This window comes from Tyto alba, unplaced genomic scaffold, assembly GCF_018691265.1.
Source record: "Tyto alba isolate M040663 unplaced genomic scaffold, T.alba_DEE_v4.0 Super-Scaffold_45, whole genome shotgun sequence".
Lineage (NCBI taxonomy): Eukaryota > Metazoa > Chordata > Aves > Strigiformes > Tytonidae > Tyto > Tyto alba.
In genome coordinates, this window is record NW_024881321.1 from 16,728,300 (window position 1) to 16,755,048 (window position 26,749).

General features: G+C 35.2%; 1 protein-coding gene across 7 annotated transcripts in view; it reads left to right on the plus strand.

The window, feature by feature from the left end:
• Positions 1–26,749, plus strand: part of PIBF1 (progesterone immunomodulatory binding factor 1) — a 124,545-nt gene that overhangs the window by 38,042 nt on the left and 59,754 nt on the right. The gene's annotated exons all lie outside the window — the stretch shown is intronic.

A 26,749-nucleotide genomic window follows, 5' to 3' on the forward strand; every position in this document is an offset into this window, starting at 1 on the left:
GCATCTTTTCTTACTGTTATCTCTTCTCAGTTTTTCATATTTCATGTATGAAATATAGTGTCTATATAAACGTACAATTCTATTTATGTGGAGAAGGAAACTGGTTGATTTTCTGCCTGTTTACAAGCAGGCTTACCTTCCTGTTCTGCAGCACCTTGTCTTCACTTTTTGTAAATTTAGAATACTAGCTATGGTAAATTACAAGGCAATTTAAAGCTATGGACAGTAATAAAAGCTTTATTATAAAAGGCTTTGTCATGTGTCCTTAATGTTGGACTTGATTCATTATTTAATCTAAATCTTTTTTTCTAAAATAAAAAGATCAGTTCATTAACCAACTGAGCTACCTAGTCATCTACTAAAAGTACTAGATGTGAACTTTTTTTGCTTGGAATTGTTTTTAATTACAAGTAGTAATATGTTAAAATGTTGCTAACTTCATCATAGGCACTAATTAATTAAAGCTTTTACTTTTTATGTATAACTCCTAAATTGCAGTGGTGATATTACTGAAGAAATAGCATTGCCTAAGGACTGAAAAAATGTAATTGGTAACTAGTGGTGTGAAACAATAGGGGTAGTTATAGTGTAAATGATATGGGTCAGAGGATTTGATATCCATGCTGAGTTTCAGGGATTTGACTTCAGATTAATTCTAGTTTGGGCTGAATGGGCCCAAGGGTGCTGAATGCCTTCTAGTAATTAGAGTACGTTACAGGTGTTCTTGGAGTCTCTAAAAGGAATTCAGTTAGCAACCTCTGAGATTATGGCTCCACAATGCAAATCAAAATGTGGAAATCAAAGCTGGTTAAGTGAGGACAACCAGGAAAGTTGGTTCAAAACTTATTTCCTGAGTCAAAATAAAATGCTAATGTGAGTCAACAATGTGTTTCTTTCTGACTCCTACTTTAACCGTGATAAGACTTACTATGACATGTGGGGAGTTCATATCTGACTGGAAGTTCTTCTGGAAAGTAGGTCTGGCGCATGATAATTTGAGTATGCACGTTCTTGTTTTCAATTAAAATAACAACTTTATGATTCTTACTGTCTTTATTTTTAAACTTAAAAACCATGGAAACAATACTTTGCTGTTCTGCAGTATTCTCACTAATATAATGTGTCATTTTTTTCACATTGTTGCTTTTTTGAGGAGGGAAGTTCTCCTGCAATCAGAAACAGAAGATTTTTAAATGCAAGTTTTAGAGGGAAAAAAAAGTTGGTAATATGGCATTTGTTGTCATCTTGTTTGATACACTCATGCTTCTGTCATCCTGTAGCTTTTTGTAGTGATAAGCTCTCCAATTAAGTAAAACTCTCCTTTTCTTGATTTAAATAAGGTAATCAGTTGGTTTATACTGTTTTTTGGAGTTCAAGGAAGCAGATTAATCTTCTGAGGAATATGCTTTTCAGAGAAAAAACTTGCTTGGGAAAATGTGAAACCCATACTTCCCTTCTTTAAAATGTAGGTGTCTCTCTAAAACTACGTCACTTCTAATCACAGTACAGGTGTCAAGACCATGATTTTTTCCACATTCTAAATCATCTACCTAAATGAACTGCAGAGTAACACATTGACATGATGAGATGGAATAAATGCCTTAACTTTCAAGACCCCAAATTGTCAATTTAATGTGAGACAAATAAAATTTCTAATATCACCAGAAACCCCTACGATAAAAAAGGAATACATGTGTTGTCCAATTCTATATTTAAGTGATTATAACAGCTAGTTCTACTTTAGTGAAAACAAGGTGAGTCATCGTAGTTACCACTGGTATCATACTCTGTGTAAACAAACATGTTTGAAAGCTTCAGAAGTATGTGGAATGTTGACTGGCCTGAATGGTAGTTAAATAAAGCCCCTGGCAAATCTTGTGATCAGAAGTGTAACTAATGCCTAATTTTCTAGTCAAGTGCGGTTATTTTAATTTTTTTTACTGATGTTTGTAATAGCTTTTTGTAAACAGCTGTTTACAAATACCAAGAAAATACTGAAGTGATAATATTCATGAAGGAGTTACATTGAGGCTGAAACAGCAGATTCTTTCTCAAAGTAGATCACGATGATGTCAGGAAGTAAGTTCTGTTGCTCTCTTTGCTATTATACAGCTGTAAATTCTGTGTGAGAATCCATGTTTCATTTACCTGTGACAATAAAAAAAAATTAGCGGATTTGATATTGCAGATTAAACTGTGGTCAATGTCACACGTTTTAAAAAAATTATGACCAAATAGAAACATTTTCACTTAGTTTTAAACTGCTGATATTTTTTTTTTTCTAATTTTAAAGCTGTATTTCCTCAATCGAAAATATCTGGGAGTTGAATGAGGAGAGCAATTTTATAACAACTCCATCATCTACTACATCGTAAAGTGTAGATACTAAATGTGTTCTAAATTTTTCTTCTTTTCAATAGTCCTGGAGTGTTTTTTTCAAAGGATTCACTGTTAATCAGTTACTTCTCCTTGCCAAAAACCCCCAACCAAACAAAACAACAATAAAAAAAACAGCACGAAAAAGTAGAAAACAGGCATACTGGTTTCCTATCCTTTTTTTCCCTATTGGTTAAATTTTCTAGTTTCATATAAAGTGCGACATCAAACTGAAATGGTTCTTTTGTTCAGAGTGGACTCTAATGTTTAATATGGGTTGAACTCATACAAGAGCACTTCACCTCAGGGGATGCCTACAAGAACCATCTCTTGCCTTTGATTGTTCACTTTCTTTAAACCTTAAAGAGTATGATATCTTTTTAAAGGACTGTACAGCTCAGCTGTGTTAGTGGAAACTGCCTTAAAGAATCCATAATTACTGGGAACACAAGGGAAATCCATAGATGGTGTGATTTTTACAAAATCTTATTTTTTAGTGGGAAAAAAAAAATCTGTAGTCTGTTATAGTTGATTGATGCTCACATTATCTACTCAAGGTGATTTTTCTTTTCCTGTCTTAGTAATGATAAAAGGGAGAGAAACAAAATAGGTATGCAGGAAACAGAAAAAGAAAATTCAAGAAAATTGTGTTATGACAATACTATTCCTTCAACTTTGCAGTGGGTGCTATTTATAAAAAAAATCAGTTTTGTAGAAGCTAATGGAAGGTTTAAATTCCTGCCTCTGTCTAGGAAGTAGGTACTATTTTTTTCTTATTTTAATATGCACAGATGATGAAAGGGTAATTTTTAAACAATGTTTTTATACTTGTGTTGAGTAAAGTCAGGATGATGGCTACAAAAAATAGTTTAGAGCCTTAGGTTTGTTCTATAAAGATTTCAAAGGATTTTCTGAGTATTATTTAAACATTTCTGGATTGAGATAGATAGATATATATATATATACACACATACACCTCAGCTGTTTAAAACTAGTAGATATGTAATGGGTTATCTACTACAGGTGAAAATATCTTTAGGAGTTTTTTTAATGTTCCTATTTAGAAATGCCTTTCTCAAATAAAAAGCAAAATAGAAAAAAATAATTTATATTGCTTGATAGCAACTGTCTGTGCTTCATAGGTTAAAAAAAGTATGCAACAAGTTCTCTATATTTGTGTTTACCTACGTAATGATTTTCTTTCAAATCAGCTGCAAGCTGTGTGTAGGAGACTTCTTTTAGTCTATCCATTAATCTTTATAATTTGAATCTTTTTTTACCACTATTTTCTTTGGCCTCCGTAGTTGCAGTACTTTTTAGAATCTATTTGTGTGTGAGATTAATGCTATCTGATTTTAATCATCTGTCATAAACTTTGTAGGTGATGGAGAGGTGATCAATCCTATTCATAAAACGGATGTTTAAATTAAATGAAATTAAGATCTCTGTATCCTCTTATTAATTGCAGAGAAGCCTAGAGGACTATCTTAGATGAAAAGATAGTTGGGTAAATTTACTGAATAAAAAAATATTCTACTTTGCATTTAGAATCTCTGCTGAGTATGCAGGAATCTCATTATTAAATTAGCATTTATTACATTGTACATTCATCATTAGTAGAAACATGAAAATTAATTATTTACTCCTTTTATTAACATGCTTTTATAATCTGGATGTTGCTGACTGCAATGACAGGATTCTAATCTTAAAATTACTAAATCAGTGTATTCATGTGCTGGATTTACTGCTAACATTTAAATAAGGGCCTATTATCTTGTCGTGGTTTTTGCTCAGAGGACAACGGAGCACTGTGCAGCCGCTTGCCCCCCAGTGCTGAGAAGGAGAAAATAAGTAAAGACTTGGGGTTCAAGATAGGACAGGGAGGGACAAATCACCCAATGCAGTCAGGGGCAAAAGCCAGACTCATTAGGGGAAGAAAAAAAAGAACATAAATTTATTTTAGACACTAACAACAACAAGAGCACCACTTAACAGACAGAGTAGGACAGCGAGAAGCATTGCCACATCTTGAGAACACCTTCCCCCCACCCCTTCCTTCTTCCCGGGCTCAGCTCTGCTCCCGATATCTCTACCTCCTCCCCCAGCAGCACAGAGGCAGGGAATGGGGGGTGCAGTCAGTGCTGCCGCTTCTTCCAGCTTTGGGGAGGGGAGGAATTTCTGGAACAACTTCCCCCTGCTGCACTGTTGTCCCCCTCTCACAGGAGACAGTCCTCCACAACTTTTCTCTGATGTGAGTCCCTCCCACAGGCCACAGCATTCCCCACACTGCTCCAGTGTGGGTCACTAACTTTTTCCAACTGGAGTCCCTCCCATGGCTGCAGCTCTTCCCGAGCTGCTCCGGCGTGAGACACCCCCCCATGCTGCAATCCTCCCAGCGCTGAACTACAACAGCGGGGGCTGCTGCTTCCCATGGGATCCCAGCCTTTTTCAGGTGCAGCCACCTTAAATGGCTGTATGAGACCCCTCCCAGGCCATAAATCAGTGTCTGCTCCACCGTAGATCTTCATGGGTGGCAGAGGGGGGCCGCCCTGCCGTCTCACCACAGGATACAGGGTGGTCTCTGCTCCGGCACACCTCCCCCCTCCTTTCTTCCTTCGTTCCTCCGCTGACCTTGGTGTTCACACAGCTGCAGCAACTCCTCCTCACCATGTCCCTTCTTAAATACGTTATCGCAGAGGTTCAGCTGATTGGCTGAGTTTTGGTGCAGAGGTGGGGCTGACTTGGAGCTGGGGGAGCTTTGAGAAGCTTCTTACCATAGGGGTGGCCCCCTCCCTTGCTACCCAAAAACTCCGCCACTCATTCAAACCCAGGACATATCTCTTCAGGAATATTTGTGTAAAATGAGGATTTAAATAATTAATTTTTTTAAAAAAATCCACCCTGAAAACCTCTGGCCAAAATATTTCTTTGCCAAAACTCCCATAACCCTATATTAAAAACTAGTGTCATAGCCTTTTAAACCCTAGACATGGTTGCTACTTTTGTATATGAAGAGCTTTTAATCCCTTGAACTGAAGAGGTACATGGGTCTTGAAAATTACTGCCACTTTAAAGCTTCATTCTCAATTAACTTAAGTGTTTTCTAAAATACTTTTTTGGTAATAATCATTTGTTGCTGCTCTATTAATTTGTAACGTCTATAGTATGATGTGTACATATAATTTTGATAACACTTAAGATTTCTATCAGAATAAAGCTGATCCATTTGCTGTCATTGTTAGCCCTTGTATAGATTTTATTCCTAGCCAAAGTAACTACTACACATTTCCCATAAAAACTACCTTCATCTTGTTCTACTGATGAGGAAGTACAAGCTTCAGCTAAAGGGGTAGAATTCCATTAATGTCATGGAAATTGCTGGGAGACACCCTCTGGAAGTTCAGAATCAATGCAAAGAAGGCAGTGAAAAGACCAGGAGTGATAGTATGATGGAGCAGCAGAGAAAAATTCCATTTCCCAGGTGACTAGGTCTAGTTTGTTTCCCAACCATAGAAGCAGCACTGAAATCAGTAACAAAAACAATTCTATGCTTCCTGTATTTCTACTGAAATTACTAGAGAGCCTCCTGCTCTTTTTCTCTTCTGAGGATGTTATTTGGAGTTTACATTTTAATGGGTGATTCTAAGCTGCATTTTAACAAACAGGAGGAAACCTAATTAACTGATTTGATCAAATAGATGAATAGTGATGGTAGGAAGACTGCAGCCTTGCTAGGGTATGCCTGGTTGTCTTTAGTTGTTCATTAAAAAGGATCTCAAAATTTTATGGTCTTAGCTAAGATAGTGTTCTTCCAGAATGAATGCTTTAAGCCTTGTAACCAGTCATCTCATAACTGTACCTGTCTTGATGTCGTAGAACTATCAATATCAAGACTCGCAGGAATGATAAGTTAGTCTGATGGCTGACCTTTCTGAGCTTCGTTACATCTGGAACGCAGGCTTTGAAGTTAGTTCTCTTACTGTGCAAGGAAAGTTCAGTGATTATATTTATAGCTCTAGAAATCTTTTTATTTAAGTTCCTCTTGCCCTAGCTCTTAAGAAATAAGTCTCACAAAATATTATTAGCCTCTGAAGGATGCTTTGCAAAGGTTGTAATAGGAACATATCCTCGTATCATAAAGATTTTTCTTTAAACCGTGATGTTCTCATTTTACCAGTTCATTTCTTGCTGGCCAAAATGCCTTAATTTTAAAACATTAAGATTAGTAAAGGCAAAATGTTAAAATTCTGTGATGGCTATTGTGCAGAGTACCTAAGAAACTATTTACTCTTTTAAGTCCTTAGGTTTCTTTGTTAGCCTGGAAAGTTTGAAAATGTATCAGTGAGAACAACTTTGAAAGCAATTGTAAATTCCTACAAAGAAGCGTTATATGATATGAGAGTGCTGCTGCTTAGACTTTATATATTTCTTGAATTACAGAGTTGAAACTTCCATTGCAGTCCATGGTTTTGCTATGATTGTTAGTATCTCTTATGTATACACACATTTTTGTGATTCACTGTGCAGTTTCATGAAGACTAGCATTTATGAGAGAGAGATTTGGGCTGTTTTGGCCAGAGCTTGTCTTCTGCAGAATAGCATTCAAAGTGTTGAGAAAATGTTAGGTATAATCAGAAACCTAACTCTGCTGCTCTCAGTCTGGTCCTCGCTTGCATGGTGGTGATACTTCTTTCATATGTAAGTAACTCTCATTAGTAAAGAAAATGGTAGTGTATTGTTCTGGAATTAAGGGTGGATATTCCATTTGTAAATGAATAAATGAAGGACTACACATTACCAAAACAGTGTACATGAGTGAGCCAAAATACTTTCAGGCCATAAACCACAGGGAGCTGTTTGCCTTGCATGTTAGTCTGTCCAGATTTGAATATGCCTGATTAATCTTAATCATATTGAGGACTTCACGAAAGAGAGGGACATATGATATGTAGTGCTCGCAACCGATGAAACCACTGTTCACAATCGACAGAACAAGCATGCGAGTCATTGGCAACCTGTTTGCTGCTTTCTCTCTTCATGAGATGGGCTTGTCCAGTGACGAGTGCCTCGATGAGGAGAGAATGGGAAGACCAGGCTTGGAGGGCTGGCTTCCTTTTTGTATGGTCTTGTTTCTAGATAAGATTTCCTGAAGAATGTATCCCAGACTTTGTCAAGGTTGGCTCAGAGAGTTGTTTACATTCAGGGAGACCAGTACTTTTTTTTTTTTTTAAATTACATGCCTTCAGCACTGAAGTATTGCATCACATGGGATAGTGGGAAGGGTATGTCCTTTAGTTTGCTCAGTGCAAAGCTATTTAGATAATTTTTACAGCTGTTTGTCTTTCTAGCTAAATGATCTAAAGTTACAATTGTGTCTACTTATTGCATTGTGGGTAAATCTGTAAGAATATTCTGTGAAACCAGCAAAATGAACATGCAATTAATGTTCAATACATAGTTTACCAGAGTTCAAGAGCTTGCAAAGGATTACCTTGATCCTGGATAGCTGTAGGGTGGTAATGTGATACGTTAGCAGCTTTTTTGCCAAGCACCATATAGCCATAGTGGCACTTTAGATGTAACATGACATTTGAATAGTGGGGTCACCAAAAAGGTGGTACTACTTTGAGTTATTTATGATATCAGCAAATATATATAGACATGAACAGGTTTTATATTAAAAAAAAAAAAAAAAAAAGGTTACTTACAAACAGAACTTTAGCAAGACCAAAGTGAGATGGGAACATTTGTTCTGGGTGGGCCTCTGAGGGGAGTGCTGCATGGAAGTAGATATGCTGGACTGCTGCTGATGGTAGCTGGTGATGGTTAGTGAGAGGATTTGTAAGTCTGTGGTAGGAGGAGTGTGGTGAAAGGCAGCAAGGACAGAGAACCTAGGAACTGAAGAAACTCAAGAGGGATGGAGTGGAAGAGTTCGTATGAAAGAGTAAATCAGGGGGCTTTACCACAAGCAATAAAGGGCTTCTGTATTCCTTACCACTAGGTAGAATTCAGAAAGATGTTGCTCATATGAACATAGACTGCCCAACCCCATATTATAAGCCCTGTTTATTACCAGGTTTTTGTACTTGAAAGGAAACTAATGTTGATGACTGAAAAAAGTGTTGCACAGACCACCCTACAATCTTGTTTCATGAAGCATGGAGAGGGTAGGGATTGTGTGTGTGCCCCTTATAGATAGTCCAGACACAAAAATAAATTGCTATAGCTTATGCTAACTTCACACCCACAGAATAAATGTTCATATAGGCAGCATAACTTGAGAAACTTACTTTTAAAGGGAAGTAAACTTTTTTCATGAAGTGGTAGTGTAGTTGTAGAAATAAGTGTACTAGAAATATAATTTAGGTTCCTTTGAGATGAAGCTTGGGCGTTATGTAAAATGTTTGTATCTGTCAGTCAGTCTTTTCATAAAATGTTAGATTTCGTAATATACACATAAAATGTAAATGTACATACTTGCACTTACAAGCCTATTTGTATATCTCTTCTAAAATTTAAATACTGGCTATATTGTCAAAATGCTGCAACTCTTGGCTGATATTTTAACATAAATACTACTCCATGTATATGTATATAATTTAATCTGAGCTTTGATGTGGAATTTGTCATCTGGAGTTGTTTTTGTGGATATTCTAATTGTTTCATGGAAAGTGTTCGTTGCCATGGGTAAACAGATATAGAAGTGCACTGATTCATCCCTTCTGAAATTTTGCTTACTGTTTGCTCTGATTTCTCTGAGATCTTAACCTTTTCCTTTCCAAAAATACAATCTAGATCGTAAGTTTTGAGATGTATCAAAAAGTTACATTTTTCCATTTTACCTTGGATACATTCCTGAGGTCACTAGAATTGGTTGTGGGTTGTAGAGAGGGGAAGAATTTGTCCCATTCAAAACCCTGTGGGAGGGGGAGAAACTTGTTTGTGCAAAATGGTACTGTAAGTAGATAAAGGTAATTAGAAACCTTAGTCCTTCTCTTGTCTTCATACACCCATCACTTCAGTCAATTAACTGACACTTGAATCTGAGTATACTCAATATAGACTGTTTCTCTAAACAGTAGAGGTCAAACGCAGTGTGACTGATGTAAATCATGTGCCCCTGTGAAATGCCCAGAATTAGGTGGAGTGAAGCCTTGATTGATACCTTAATTCTGAGATTTTTAGACCTAAATTCATGTGAGGAAATAGTGTATCTTTTTTGTCCGTTGCATGTTCATCTGGGACATTTTTGGTTTTATAGGCAGTGTACTTTTTAGAAGCTAGCGGGGCTGGGTTTTTTGGTTTTAGATTTGTCCCTTATGACACTGTTCCCAGTCACAAGTTGTGAAATCTGGGTCTAATTTCTCTGTGGTGTCAAGGTTTTGGTCTTTTTTCAAAGTATTCTATACACTTAGATAAATGGGGTACATTTCAGGTTTATTTTCTTGGTGCCAGATGAATGCATCTTCAAAGAAAAATAAAAACTTTTTAAAGTAGTGCATTTGCTGCAATGTACTTGCATTATTAAAGTGTGCAGATGAACAGAAAGTAGTTGACATGCTACAAGTTAGAAAAGAGCTACCTTATTATGGTAATTTGTTTGCCTGCCAGGGCTCTCTCCCCCTAACCCCCTGCATTTTTTTACTTTGTAAAATAATCAAATCTTCCTTTTGTCCTTTGTCTCAAATGATCATCTGTTTATACAGAACAAATGTATTAAACAGTTTTAGTTTATCCATTAGAGTAAGCAAAAATAATTGCAACCTTTTTTTATTGCTAAATTGATATCTTTTGGCAGAATTGTTTGTGAATTATTTTTAAAGATAGTTTTTACATTTATCTTTATAAGTCTCTTTTGTTATGCCAGCTGTCTAAATCTTTTCATAAACTTCAGTTAAAAGAAACATATTTTCCATGATTATTTTAAAATATAATGTTTACTGGAAGGGAAGTCTAGTGAATTCCCACAGATGAAGTGTGAGTGTATTTCTCCCACTTGTAAATGAGTTCTTATTTCCTACAGTACATATTCTGGTACCACAATGAGTCATTTTCAACATGTTTTAGTTTAGCTTCTAAAACATTTTAAAAACTTGGCAGATGCATGTAAATGAATGTTACATTCAGTTTTAGAAACTGCTTCCAAATAATATTTTACTAACGTGATGACTTTGAATAGACCTTTCAGACTGCAGAAGTGTCCTTCACGATAAGCCTAAAAGCATTTGCAGAGGTCTTATTTTTATTCTGTTTTGAGATTTTTTTTTTTTTTTTTTTTTACCTTTAGCATGTTTTGGTTTAACCATCCTGTAAAACAGGGAGTATACTTTTGTGAAAAGCCTTAATGTTTACAGGCAAAGTGTTGTAAATGGAGTATTTTAGCCAGGCAAGTGATAGTTTTCTTCAGGTATATGAACTGAATTTTACAAAATGTCATGCTATTATATTTTATAACTTTTCAAAATAAATATAGTGGCATCTCTGGTTTAATATGATGTTGTTTAGGGTTATGCCTTTTGTTTTAAGGATATGCCATTCCATACTTTAACCTGTTTCCTAAGATGTTACCTTGGCAGTTCAAATATTAGAAAAGAACTCGAGGCTAAATAGTTTGTATAATTGAAAGGGACTTATGAGTAATGTGGGTGGAGTGGGAGGAAAATGTGGGAGGCAGACCTTACACCTTATACTTAGATTGTATAAAAAAAAAAAAAAAAAAAAAACAAAAAAACAACAAAACAAAACAAAAATACAGCAAACCAACAACACCAAATAACCCACAACCAAAAAAAAAGACTTAACTCAAAAACACCAGTATTCCATTTGTGAGAAATTTTCTGTTCATTTATCTATTGCTTAAAGAATATTATTTTAACTTCCTTGTCCTGGCTTCCTGGTATCTGGAACACTTATTATAATGGGACCTTAGATACTCTGCACACATATTGATACCTATGCTTAGACACACTTACATTTCTGCAGTCTGGATTTGAATACGACCCTAATTTTTTTCCAATTTTTGATGGCATTTGTCTTGTCAGCTTAATATGCATGGTAGGGATAACACTGCAAGTCTGTGACTATTCTGTGATCCAATTCTAACCATCTGTATGTTGTCCACAATGCAACACCATGTTATCAGTAAGTTCTTACTGTAATTACCACCCTTAATAATTTCTCTAGCTTTTTATTAGACACAGAAGATGGGGAAAACATTTAAAACTTGGATTACTAAGTCTTTCATTTAAAGATTTTCTGGAATTCCTTTTCCCTTAGTTGTGTGGTATAACATACAAAGGAAATATTTTTCAAAACCCTTCTTCTCCCCACCTCCCCCAAATTGGTCTTAAATATATTGACCTTTCATCAAGGAGAAATCAAAAAAAGGAGGGAGAGAAGTTAGTTTAGGGGATTGAGAGTCTTTAATTATTTTGTCAGACAAATACATTCTCCTCTTTCCATTATGTCTAAATTGTTGTGAAACTTGCAGAAAATGGATGGTAGACAAAAGAAGAAAGGTAATAAAGATGAGGGATGGAGAAAGGCATAATGTGAATAAAAGAGATAAAAAATGGCAGTCATGAAACTTAACTGGGTGGGATTCATCTGAGTGTAGAATACATAGTGCCATTTGCCAGTCTTTCTTTTTGGAAAAGTGGTCTAAGCCAGGCAAAGACAAAACAGTTGCATAAAGGGATTGGGTGAGTGAAAGGCAATGTGTTGGGGATGGTGGCAGGGTCCATTTCTTCCATTCTGCCCAACCAGTTACTCCTGTATATTTATTTGCAGAGGTGGAAACTGAATCTTATTGATGGTAACTTATTTGATATACTTTTTGTTCAGTACAGGGTGAATATCTCCTTCCAGTTCTAACACTGAAAACACCTGGACATCCATTTTCAGAGATCTGTTTCATTTGTATCACTGTTTCAGAATTTTGTTGATATTTTTGAGGGTTTTTTTTTGTTTGTTTGTTTGTTTGTTTTTTTTTTTAATGTAATATACTGTTAGACTTTGAATTCAAACATTAATTTCAGAGAAAAGTAAGTAAGTGGAATGTGGGTTTCAGTACAGCTTTTACTGCGGCTGGCATCAGTCTTGTCTAACTTTAAATACCTGTGCCGGGATGAAATCATGTCTATAAAGTACTTGTTTCTTTCCTTTGACTTATAAAGGGAGTCTACATGACAGGCTCAGATGTAGATACCCACGTTGTAAACATCTGAAACTGTGAGGCAAGTCCCACCTGTCTTTTCTGAGTTTGAGTTCAGCATAAACTCTTTCCAGTGATTGATGTTTTTTGGAGCATTTATGCTTTATCATCATTCTTACTGAGTCCTCTTCCAATGCAGAATCATTAAGCCTTTAAGCATTTGTCAAATGTTGGTCATACTTCATAATGAAAACATTCAATTGTATGATATACTTTATATGCTGCTTTTTATTTTTTCCCTCTTTTTTTTTTTAAAAAAAAAAGGACTCAAATGTCTTCCATGATTGGAAGGATTTTGATTGACAGAAGTTCACTGAGATTATGAAGGTCTAGAGTTGTGATTATACAAAGGATTAGATCTCATTAATGAAACTACAGAAGATAGGAAGATTCTATGCTCCTTCAAATTTTTCAATTTTAGCTATCTTACAGTAACTCTTAGAAGAGTTACCACACCCAAATTAAGAGGAAGATTGCATTTGTCTTTTTACAGAAAAGGTGAGAAAGGACAGACAAAAATTGGATAATATGCCAGACTGTTTCTGTAATATAAAATGCATGTAAGTCCCTTGGGGTCTAAATGTGATGGCACCATTACACAAAGTATGAAATAGCTGTACTTAAAATGTAATATATGGTTGACAAGTACAAAGCACATGGCTTTCCAGCAGGTTGTCATAGTGATATCTAGGGGTAGATTTTTCCTTGACTAGATTCCACTGAAGTCTTACCAATACCTCCTGTTCTCAAGCACCACCTAACCTCAGAGGCACTTAACATCAGTCTGCATTCCAAGTTGGAGCACATCTAGGTAGAGCTCCCTGTGCATGCTCGGAAGTCTCCTGGTTTGGAAAGCTTAAGTGCTTATTTTGATACGGGTAGGGAGGTGCTTGAACTCTGTTTGAGTCCCTAAAGGACCTGTTTTTATTAGATCATGGCTATCTCATTCAAAAGCATTGAGTTCACTCCAGAACAGTGTTAGAAGAGGAGGCAATGGCTAATCTTTGAGCACTCGCCCAGGAAGTTTGAAACATTGGTCCTTTCCCTCTTAGTCTCCCTAATTATTTAAACTGGTTTTGTGTTACCTGGGAGTTCTGTCAATTTGCCCAGAATTACGGGCAACAAGTGTTGATTTACATAATACGTAAGTTAAGCAATATGCCACAAAAGAGGGAAAATACACAAATTTGTTTGTTTGTTTTTTTTTTTTTTTTTCTGTGAAAGCCAATCATAGAAATCCTCAAAAAATTATAAAATTGCAATTAAGATACAAGTTTTAGACCTTTTTTTAGCTATGTTAAGTTCCTTTTTGCATTTATTTTTCCATTATTAAAAAAAAAATCCAAACAAACCAACAAATGTGGGTATTGGCAATCAAGTAGTTACCTGCAAGGTTTATAAATATAATTTTGAGAGTGAGCCTTTTGATTCTTTTGCCACTGCATGTAACAATATTTTCATAAATTAAACTCTGATCTCTACTGTTCCTAGTGGAAGCTATTCTAGTTGTCATGTTCAAATGGAGTTTTAATTTCTGTTATAAGATTATTTTTACATGGTTTATAACAAGGAGTTCTGATGAAAGCATTATTAGTCTTTAAATATCTGTGGTTCTGCCCTCTTCAAATCTTAGTCGAACTTCATTTTCCTATACTGTAGCTTACTTGACTTCTCATGGGATAGATTCCTTGTTCTCTTGAACAGCTGAGTACCATTTCTTTTAATCTTGACCTTCCTTTGACACAGATAACTGGAATTTTGAACAATGTTTCAGATCATTTCCTGCTCTGTCTTGTATGATACCATCATTTCCACTAGATGTACCTTAGTGATTCCTAGAACTGTATGTTTTTTACATAGCTGGATCATGTTAGCAGTTTAGTTATCCTGATACCATGTAATGATCTGGATCCTTTTCCTCAGTCTGTTCTGTCTTCTAAGTGTCTGGATGGAAAGAGCCACCACTTTAAGTTTTCTAGCCCTATTATAAGTCCTGGATTTGAATATGCTTTCTAATTTGGTTTTGTGATTATGCTACTAATGTAAGAATCTCACTCTCTAGCATGTGAGAGAGGCACATCACTCTAGAAGATGTGCAATGTTTTGCCCCAAGTACTCGACGTGAGATACAACTTACCTAAATATAAGTGTACTCAACATGAGTACTACAAAGGAGTTGCAAACATCTAAGATGTCATTATAGTAAGTGGAAATTTAGTAAGCACAGTGAATGGGATTTGGATAGCCATTCAGCAGACCAAATAAAGGTTGCTACTTCAGGGTTGCAAAGGGTTCTCTTTATAACCTTTTGACTGCACTGACTAGATTTCTACCAGTCATACTGGGGACTCAGCTTACAGGTGGATGCCTAAGCCTTTCTAAACTTACATTTAAAAAAGGACAGAATGGTTGAGGTTGAAAGAGACCTCTGGAGGTCACCTGGTCCAACCATCCCACTCAGACAGGGCCACCTAGATTCAGTTGCCCAAGACCACGTCCTGATGGCTTTTGAATATATCCAAAGATGGAGAGTCCACAACCTCTCTGGTGACCTGTGCCAGGGCTCAGTGACTCTCACAGTACAAAAAGTTTCCTAATGTTCAAATGGAACCTCCCATGTTGCAGTTTGTGCCTGTTGCCTCTGGTTCTGTCACTGGTCACCACTGAAGAAAGCCTGGCTCCATCCTCTTTGCACCTTGGTGGTCTTAAATGTACACAGCTGATGTAGTAATGAACTATATCATCTAAGCAAACTGGAGTTTTTAGAGTAGAAGCTATAAGTAGTAGTATGGTGATACAAAATCTACAAACTTATCCTCTACAGCACTTTCATAGAGGAAGCATTTGAATAATTTTAGAATTGGATTTAGCAAAATTTGATTGATGTGAAATACAAAACTATCATATGTTAGTGAGATAAGAGAACATTGGCTGTAACTAGCTTTTATTTCTATTTTTCTATTCTATTTTACTTTTCTACAGCATTCTTTAGACTGAGATGTGATATGACTGCCTAAGCAACAATTCCTGAAATGTTTTTTAATCTATATTTTTTTTTTTTTCCAAATCTTCAGCTATTTAATTATGTGTCAATAGTATACAAAAATTGAATTGCTGAAAATAGAAATTATGTAGGTTTCAAAAATTACAATTTTAGCTCTGGTATATGATACTAATCAATATGAACTTGCATTACTGAATTTTTGGGGAAAAAATAACATTTGTAAGAATTGCAAATACTTATAAGTTGTTTTCTTGTTTTTATCATTTAACAGTTTATACAAACCTGTCAAGGCATTTTTTTGTACTAACATAAGTTTTAACTCTTCTGTACATTTTATTTAGTAGCTACCAGATTTGTTAGAAAATGTTGACTAATGTTTTTTTTTTTTGTCTTTTAGAAATACATAGTTTTTAATCACATTTGTTTTGCTAATTACTAGGCAGATGGACTGTCCTTCTGTGTCCTATTAAACAGAAAATGCGTGAGCTGTAAGAATGGCTTTTTAATTCACTCTGGGTTTTTGAAGAAAGTAGTATAAATTATGTTACAGTTCAAACAACAGGCTTGCCTTTCACTTGCCTGCTACACTTCAATATTTTACCTATGCATTATCGCTGATCTGTAAAATGATAAGACATGTTTAAGCATCACTTCTTAAATTCTTAAAATCTCATTATTAGTACTTACTATTTTTCCATAGTGATTGCAGTTGCAGCAGTTTTTGTACTTACTTGCCTTGGCCTTCCTACTCCACTTGCCACCCTACAAAATAAATCTTTGTGTATTCAAACTGATGCCAAGATGCCAGCAGTACAAATTATAATGTATGATTCATATTACAAACTCTTAGAGCATTTACTGGTGTGCTAGTACATTCCTATGAAATGACAAAGTCAGATAAATTTATATATGTAAATGTACGATCACTGAAAAAGATTGTCTTTGTTGATCTTACATGTGTGCATATTTCATATCAATTCAATAACCTTTAAATATGGTTAGAAAGAAGTAATTTTCTGTTACTGCCCCATAATGCTAACATACCAAACGAACCATTTAAAATCAATCTTCTGAAATATTAAACTAAATCTGTTTGAAAATTAGAACCATGATATATTTCCCAAAATAAAAATTAAGTTTGTGTATCTGTGGGGGTATTTAATGAAGGAGAATCTCCTAAAGTAAGAGAAAAAACCTAAAATTTTAAAAGGTAACTGAAATGTGATTATACCAAATGAAGAATAGTTTTGCTAGTGTGACACTGATGCTTATAAATGGTTTTCTAGATCTTTACAGAAAGCTGAGTTCTAGCCCCTACCAACTGACTTGTGCTCAAGACCTCTTCCTTTTGCTCTTTTTGTTATTTTTTCAGATTACAATTTCAGAAATTTCATCTTTATTGCATGCTAATACTGATAATACTTTCAGAACTAATAATACTTAGGGAAGTAAGAATACTTTGAGAGGGCCTTGAGAACAAAATATTTTTTTTAATACAATCCAGAAAACACACACATAATTTTGTTACTGAAACTCAGTGGCAAAAAATGGCAGCATGGTTTCTTAATCACAGAGAGTGAAAGAAAAATATTTATTTTATATAGTACTATAAAAAGGTTTCTTTTCTCTTCTTGAGTCACTTCAATGTCAAATAGTTTATTTTTTTGTTTCTTTTCTTTTTTTTAGATCTATTTTTCTTTGCTATTCTTTTGAACAGTCCCAAACTATATTTCTTTCCTTTTCAAAGCTGCATAAATTAATTTGAAGTCTCTGAGAAATGTAGAACGGGAACTATACATGCCATTGGAGCTGTGAAAACTGTATTTTGTAGGAGAATAGTACCAGAGCACTAAGTATTGTTGCTTTTGTTTTTGTAATTTAAAGTATAAAAACTGACAAAGATATTTGCAATAGCAATAGGCTTTTCTTCATTAAATCCATAAAAATAAATGAACATGCAAGTTAGAATTCTCTTTCTAGTGTATATTTTAATTACTTTTCTCTCCACAAAATTTATGGTCCTGTTTTCTGTCTTAAGAGTACTGAATACTGCAATATGATGTTTATTTTATTATTCATATTGCATGCCGTATTTGATCATGATCTGAGAGATGCATTGAATTACTTTAAACGCATGCCTTAGATTCCTATAAATCCGTAGTACAGTTGTTGAACATACTCTGCGTTTCTAAAGAAGCAAAGAAGGATTGCTCACATTCATACAAGAGCTTGCTTCCAAGCCAAGAATGACAGATGCTGTTACAGCTGAGAAATGTAGTGTTTTAGGAAAACACTCAAACAGTAGTTAACTTAGGTCAAAGTAGAAAAAATGAATTTAAAATGTCTTAACCTAGGCTGGAGTTAAAGGTACTTGAAATGTTGGTTGTACAAGCCGTCTCAGATTATGTTCCAATTAGTAAATATGCAATATCTAAATGAAAGTAGTAGTTCTGGTCTCTGCTTTTATTAATCCAAAATGTGTCTAATTTCTTATATTCCTCATTTTAAGTAAATATATTTGCAATAATTTTTTTTTTGTTTCTATTTTCATATTGTAGGGTATGTGTAAATTATAGCGTATCAAGGAATGATGAAGAGGGGAGTTGTCTGTACATAATCCAAACTTTTGTGGCCTGGGTTTGACTTTACTGTGCCAAAGCAACATATTTGTCCTATTTTAACATTGACATGATCAGCTAGAGTCTTTAAATTTGTTCCATGTGCTATAGAGAATAATTCACGAGAGAGTGGTTGTAATTTTTAGCAAGAATAAAAGATAATAGGATAAATGGAAATTGAAAAATAAAGGAAAATTATTAATAAGACACAAGTGCTGAATTGTATAGCATCATGTATAATAATGCTATGTCTAGCATTAATATACACTGCTGTAGAAACACAGGAGAGGTAAGGGCATCAACTCAACAGTGTAGCACTTAATGTACCAAAAAACCTGGAACACACTACTGCACTTCAGTGTGACAAATTTGCTTCCTACAATACTAAAAAAGTGTATGGCTTTACCTGAATAAGAAAAATAGTCGTTCTGAATTATTTTCTTTTTTTAAAAAAGACCCTAAAGATGGCATAGAAGTAATAAATTATCAAATCTGTCATAATCCTTAACTTTGCAAATGTACAAGTAATTCTTTACAGTCCAGCAAGGAAACTTGGGAAAGGTATTTCTTGTCACTAACAAAAAAAATCAAATCATCTGTAATGGGTGAAAAAGTTATAATTCTATGGTTGTGACAAGTGTTATTCTTTGATTAATTTATAAAGTTGTGTGTGCTGGTAAATGGCAAATAACCAGTAATTTGTTTGGCTTTAAAAAGAGATTATATTTTGTATAAACAAGCAATTTCTGTTGAATTGTGTCATGTTCTGTGGCTAGGGAACAGAAATTCGCAAAGATCAATTTTTTCTATTTTAGGAAGCAATTTTAAGATGGGATAAAATGCTAAATGTTCTGTATCTTCCCAGTGTTGGTGTTACAGAGTTGAATTAGCTTGATATGTTTTATTACTATGAAGGGGAGAATTTCCCTTGAAAGTTCAAAGAAAATTGTTCAAGCAGTTTAAGCCACAGGCCACTGTTTAGAATTTGACACATATCTAAAAGACTGTTTCTCTCAAAGTAGATATCTCTTACCAGCATATTTTAATTCAAAGAAGAATTAATTCAGGAAAGTCATGTGTTTTATGTGGGTCAAACAATCTGATCTCTGTAGTTATTTTTGGCTATATCTAAGACTACGTATACACAATTCATTGTGTGTTTTAACGTATCTGGCCTAGTTTTATACTAGTCTTCCTATATACCATTATGAGTTTCAGCACAAAGCTAAGTGAAGACTAATTTATTGTTCTGCTTAGCTTATGTATTGATTGGAGTCTTGGAAAATGCTCTTCATTATTGAAAACCCAGACCTTTTTTTGAAAACCCACTGTGGCCAGAAGAATTGCAATTAATTCAGAAGTAACAAGTTTTTAATGAAATACTGATTCCATTAGGTATTTGTCTCCACATACGTTCATTCATACACTCAAGTCTAAGGACTGTTTCCTTTGTTTATTAATATTCATTCATGTCACCTATAATCAACAGTCCTGCATTCTCATACTTAGTCCCTTTCAACACGAAGCAGAGGATACAGAGAATGAGGTCCGGAACTATCCTGTGATTTCTGCTTTTTCTTCACTTTTCCGGGGGTGTCACCTCCGCTGGTAGCTTTCTCATTGAAGGTAACTTTCTCAAATTTGATACTTAGGTTTTTTGCTTACTCTGCTTTAAAGAGGGAAATGGACATTTCATGCAAGGTCCAAAACATTGACCAAAAAAAAAAAAAAAAAAAAAAAAAGCTGCTGTTAAAAATTACAGAAAGAGTTTCTTCTGAGAGAGTCTGTGAGCTGCTTGTCAAAAACAGGAAACATGGATGGAGGTCCTGTTTTGAGTAAAAGTGTTTTTGATCTTCAATTCCTAAGACCTTAACTCCCATGACAGAGACCTTTTACCTCATCTAAGGACTGCATTCCAGTAATCTGCTGATATAAGGCTTAAGCTTCACTCTGGGGAACAATTTACACTTACAGATCTCTGGGACTTAAGTGTAAGAAAAAATATTCACAGAATCCTCTGACTGTAAGTTCAGTATCATTATATGAATAATGATGGGTGGCACTATTTTCATATAATTTACTAACAAAACTCAAAATGAATTCTCACTTAAGAATAACTGATCGAATTAAATTGGTTCATCAATTAACAGGAGTGTTGAACACATTAGTAAATAGGATTGCTTGTTCCCAGATAAAAGATATTTAAAGTGAGGAGTTATGATTTAAGAGCTATTTTCAATCAAAGAACTTGGGAGTAACACAAGATTGGTCATCTTAGACACCAACAAGAAGTACAAATCTTTCTCTTCAAATTTGGGCAAATCAGAAATGAATTTGATAAGATATGGGGGTGTTTTTGTTTTTTGTTTTTTGTTTTTTTTTTTTTTTTTGTTGTTTTGTTTTTTTTGTGTTTTTTTTTTAGATTTCCTAACTGGGAAAGCTGCTGAGTGTTTTTCCTGTTGCTTTTGCTGACCAGAATCATCTGTACAGTAAATCCCCAACAGCCTGTAACAGTGGGAGTTCTGCTAATGGAAATATAACTAATAAAGTTCTTAAAAGAGAACTTTCTACAGAGAAGTTGAGGAGACTGCTAGTATTCTTGAAAATTTTGCTTTGAAATTGGGTCAGACTTGTCATGTAAGACTCACGTCCCTCCCCTATCAGGCGTACTGCTACATTGTCAAAAGTAGAGTTTTCCTACTCATCACAGGCTTTGAGTAACCTGATATGAGGAAGTATTTGTTACTGTCTGTGTGGCTGAGTCCATCAGATTCTTGACTTATTTTATGACTAGGTCGCTAACCTTTTTTGAGGTAATGTGACTAATGCTTCATTACATACTGTAGTTTGAAATGTTTGGCCCTTTAACTCTGTCAGACAACAAGAAGATGAGTTTCTTTCCCTCTTATTCATCTGTGGTGAAGTTCTATACCGCTTGTATATCTGACGTGCCTTCATTTGATGTTAGTAGACTCAAAATTTCGAAATACTTTGTTGTGTGTGGAAGAGTGATTCTAGGGAACCCTGATGTCTCAGAGCTTTCTCATGGGATGAAAAAGCTCTAATATTTGTAATCATAATCTAGTAGATCGTGTGTCACAGTGATGGTTCCCAGCACAAGTTCACCTCTGAGATCTGCTCTGCTGTGTTTAAACTTCTGAAACCCTTAGGCTTTATGTTGCTTTTAGGATGGTAATTCTGCATTTCTTACTGAAGATTCCCTACCCATGCTCATGGTGTTTTTGTGGGGAATACAACTTGGAGTCACTAACATTGTGGATGTCCTGAAGCAGAAATCACATTTACTTACAACTGGTCTTTAAGGCGTGCTTTTTATATGCACGTTTGCAGTGCACCCTCTTTATTGCTTGCCTTTGAATTTCCATTTAGGGTTACCAGGAATTCTGAAATTCAAAAGGAGTGAAGCTCCACACTGTTTATATAATAGCGGTCAAAGTAAAGTATTAGGCCATGTGCCCCACTAGTATATTGCTAAGACAACTGTGCTTCAGTGTCATCTACCTGTAAACACTGCATCATCAAGAACAGCTGACACTAAGCAGATTTTCTTGTTTTCTGAAAGACTGACTCAATTTTGAATTGTCAAGTTGAACTGTTAGCCTATTAAGTGATTTTAGGGTAAGCTTAGAGTCTGGTTCCAACCTGGTTCAGACTTTAACAGTGGAAGAATGGAATGCTGAGAATGGAACTCAGAGTGAAATAGAGTTTAAAATACTGTGGAAAAATATTAAACACCTCCATCTACTTAAACCTTCTTGTAATAAAGAAGGCAAAAGAATTGCACATGACACAAAATAAGGTTAACTGAAGTACAGTAGTAACTAGACTGGTTTTCAGTCATGGCCTAAGTATACACACAAAACTGATAACTAGCATGGTCAGACTGAAGTGCAACAGTTCATTCTTCAAATTTTAAAGGGGAAATTAACTTTTTCTGTCTATATCTAGGTCCTCATTCAAGGGAGTTCTTTCCTGTAAACCGTAAGAATACAAAGGGTTAAAGCCACGTTTCAACTTACTGTTCAGTGAATGAATTCCTTTACTTTTATCGAAGGCATTAACATTAACTATATGGCTATGTTGGAAGGAACTTTCTAGCTGCTGTTCAGCAAGGAAAAGAATTGCATTTGCAGTTGCTTCATTATTTGCATGATAGATGTAGCCATATTCTAGGGCTCCTAGCACAAAGAATAGATGATGACAGGGATGAAATGATATGGGCACTGAACACACAGAGCAGTACTAGCTTTGTCTTTCTATTCCACAGTAAAAAAAAAAAAAAAAAAAAGAAAAGAACAAAAAGGTGTCTACTTTGATATGCTACGATCTAAAAGATAAAAAGAAAAGGTTATAGTCTCCAGGTACTCAGTTGAGACAGGGAACGTTTGGAGATCAGAAGTATCTTGTCTACAAGTCCCATTAGGGGAAAAGACCTGAAAGACCAAATATTTGTTTTCAAGTCCACTGCAAGAATGAGAAAATTATGTTTCTCAGATGTGGTTATTTCAGGGATTGTCGTAGTTCAGCTGAAGAAACAAGTGTTTAAATGGTAAGACAGAATAGAGAAAATTGGAGGAAAATACAAAAATTAAGACTGAGATGAAGGAAGGGAGAAGAGAGCTGGACCTAATTAGAGGAAACAGAGAAACAGAAAACTTGGTTAGTCTAAGAATTATATGCACTAAAATAAATAAATTTCAGTGCTTTTTGCTGTAGTCTCTCAGGAGCAAGGTGATGGTTATATCACATCTAAGACTCTTCTTAGAAGGTATGCTAGAAACTTTTATTGCAAAGCTTGTCAGTATTCCCATAATTAATGAATTTTTACTTTCTTTTCTTCTTTTCAAACCTGGATTTTGTTTTCTCTTTAACTGCTTCCCACAATATTACTCTTCTCAAATTAATAACTTCAGTAGTAGAAAAAGTAGAAAAGCTATATAAAGGCAAAGTTGTGTCTGTCTATAAAAATTTTGTTAATCTTGTCAGACAACTGATAAAATATAGGAAAATATGTTGTGAAAGCAAATATGCTCAAGAGTGGAGACAGCTTGGAGTTAACTGATTATTTTTCAAAACAGTTACTGCATTTTTGAAGTATTTTCATTTTTCACATGTCTCAGCAGGTAACATAGGATAATTTGATAACTGAAGAATTTATTGGGATAGGCTGCTTTGTAGAAAACTTAGATTCATTGGACTTTTTCCTGCTTAGGAATTAAGAGAAATGAGATTGTTTCATTAGTGTCATAAACAACTTGGTGATGTATATGTTCAGGATTCATTTATTACTCTACTTGAAGCTTTTAAGAGTGTGGAGAATGTGACTGTAGCTCCTTCCTTTTGTTTTGGGCTGTAAGAGTGTCTTCCATATTCTTGTATGTTACTGATGCTGTTGTCTAAGTGTGTTTATTATTCTTATGATATCTTCAAAAGATTCTCTATTGTTTTGAAGGACTTGTACAGTTCAGAAAAATATTTTTTAGAAGAAATATATGTTTCATTTCTGGATAATGGCACACACACATAGCTACACCTTAAGACTTGTGGTAAACCAGCTAGTATACAACTTTTATTATTTGATAGTTGTCTCTAAAGTTGAAATGCAGGTGATGAGCTTGTTTTTTAAGTCAGGCAAATTAATAGAGGTCTTCACACTATCTCCTTTGTTTTCCCCTTCATGGTAATGTTAATGTGGTTCCAGTTACTGTCACTGAATGGAAAAGGATATTTCACATATCCTAGATTTAAAAGAAGACAGATCCAGTAGTGCTCCCCTAGCCGTTGCTTGTCTGTCAGTCATTTTAGTATCCTTTGATTATGCAAAACCCCATCTCTGCTAGCTGTTACTGTTATTGTGTCTTTCCATCCTTTGCTCTTCTTGCAAAAACTTCCCTGAGCTGCCCATTTGCACTGAAGCATGCCTGGTGGCCTGCAGGCAGCTTAATGGAAATTCCTTTGAGTTCTGAAAGACAGATGGAAATCCATGCTTTTTTCCAGTATCATACTTTGATTGAAACAACTGCTGGAAGTACAGTTACAGTGATCTTTGGTACATGTTTTTTAATACTTTAATACCTTTTATATAGCATTCAAATGCTAATAAGTAAATGCAGATTATTTTGTGTGTGATTACACATCATCTTTCTTGTCTTTGAAGGGAACAAATGTTCTTTTGCAAGCAGCAAGCTCAGTATTAGCCAGCAGTGTACCCTGACAGCATCCTGGGCTGTATTAGCAGGAGAATAGTCAAGACATCAAGGGATGTCCAGTTTTGGGACATCCAATACGAGTAACATAATGGTAAACTGGAGTGAATCCAGCAAAGAGCCACCAGAATGGTCAGGGCTGGAGCACTTGCCCCATGAGGGGACACTGAGGAGGGGATTTGTTCAGTCTGGCTACTGGGTCACCTAACAGCAGTGCCCCCAGTGCCTATGAGGAGGTCACCAGGAAGGTGGAGCCAGGCCCTCCACAGCAGGGCAGGGTAGGAAGATGAGAGAACATCAGCTGAAACAGGAGATTCTGACTTGGTATAAGGAAAAACTTCTTCACTACAGCCAAGCATTACTGTGGGCAGAATCCTTCCTTGGGATTTTTCAAGACCTAAGCAGCTAAAGCATTGAGCAATCTGTTCTGACTTCATAGCTGACCTTGTTCTGAGCAGGATGTTGGACTAGACACCCCCTGAAATCCCTTCCAACCTGAATTATTTGATAATTCTGTTTTCCATTTGCATTGTTGACATCTTGTTTTGAAGGGGTAATGTTAGTGGGGAATAAATGGAAAATTACACAGCAATATACTGGTTTCTTGTATTTAGATTTTACTTATTTCTTATGTCACTGCAAACATCAAGGCACTCCATTACATTATTTTTTAGGGGCAAAGTTGCTTTGCTGTCCATCCCTGCTAACTGTAACACTTTTAGGAACACATCCCTGACAGATAACAAGGTATGCCTGTACTTTGAACTCTACTTATCAGGAAATCAAACCTGTTATGTGTGATATAAAGGACATACCAATCATTTGCTAAATTATGGCAGTTTGAACTCTAACCCTCTGACCTACTCTGCCAGACTTTCAGTGGGGAAAATGGAGGTGGGGGGAGCAGTCTCTTTGCTAATACCGTAGTTATGCATGCATCTCCTCTTTTTCAGATGTCAGAGGAGCTTTGTCTGATGTTCTCCCAGTTAGCCCTATCTCAAAAGATTTGTCCCTACTTTCTCATTTCTCTCCTTGTCCATTTCTGGGAAGCTTCAGTGATGACAATTCCTTCTCTTATTTTTTCCCTGCTGATCATCCAAGAAGCTCCTTTTATTCATCACTGTATAGAATAGAAATTTCGTTTTGATGTTATTAATTACATAGAAATTACATTTGTGGAATTAAGAACCTAAATATTTGTATGACCATTTCTGACTTTTAAGGAGCTATATGGCATTCCAAATATTTTTCTTCTCTTTGTAGCTGTGTGGTTTTAGTGCTTTTTAGATTTTATTTGATAAAACTAGAAAGACATTTCGATATTGCTGTTGTCACTTATATAACTGCTGCTCTGTCAGTCATTTCACATTGACTTTTTGCTTTTTTCATTAATGAAATTAAAAATCATACTATAATTACCTTTATTAAATAAATATTTACATCTAAAAGTATGTTAATGAATTTTCTATTAAATCAGAGCAACATGTACAACAACAGACAATAAATACTATTGTGGAAGGTAGAGGACAAGATTGCTGATACATTTTTAAGTTTCTTTTCTTCTTAAACAGTATGCAATTCTTTCTCCTTCTAATGTGTAAATTGTGAATTGAATTTCATTATTCTGACTTATCTTTGTTATTCTTTCAGTCTCTGAGTTTACTACAAAAGTTTTGTCAGAGTTGTATAAGATGGTTAATTGCCTTTTGCTCATTACTATTTTGTGTATAGGAATACAACATATCTGTATACCCATTGCATGACCCATAATATTATTTCAAAATAACTTTGCAATTCAATTTTAATTTTCTGGTTTTTAATTTTAATAAACTGTTTATGCAGCCTGGTTTGTAGAAAGAGTAGCAAAGGAAAAGGATTGGAGAGGAAAGTATATGCAATTTAGAGACCGATGTGTTCACAACGTAAATGGATAGAAAAGGTAACAAACTTTGTCAATACGAACATACAGAATTTATTTCCTTGAATCACATTCCCCTTGTTCATTTATGGTTTAGATTCGATGAATATGTGTATATCAGAAGTTTTCAGTAGCTTCTTTTCAGTGTCTGCAGAGATTTGAAGTTTGTGACTTAAGATACTAAAAAAAAAGAAAAAAAAATGTCAAAACATCTACTGGCTTTAGCAAGGAAGGTTTCATGATTGCTTTGAGAATTTGGGTTTTGTGCGTATGCACACATGTATGCATGTGCATGTTTGAATGCAGTATTCTTTTTTCATGGTGACAGCACTAGTGTAAGTTGATTAACGAAAGAAAAACAAAAAAGTCTGTTACTTGGAAAGGATCTACAGC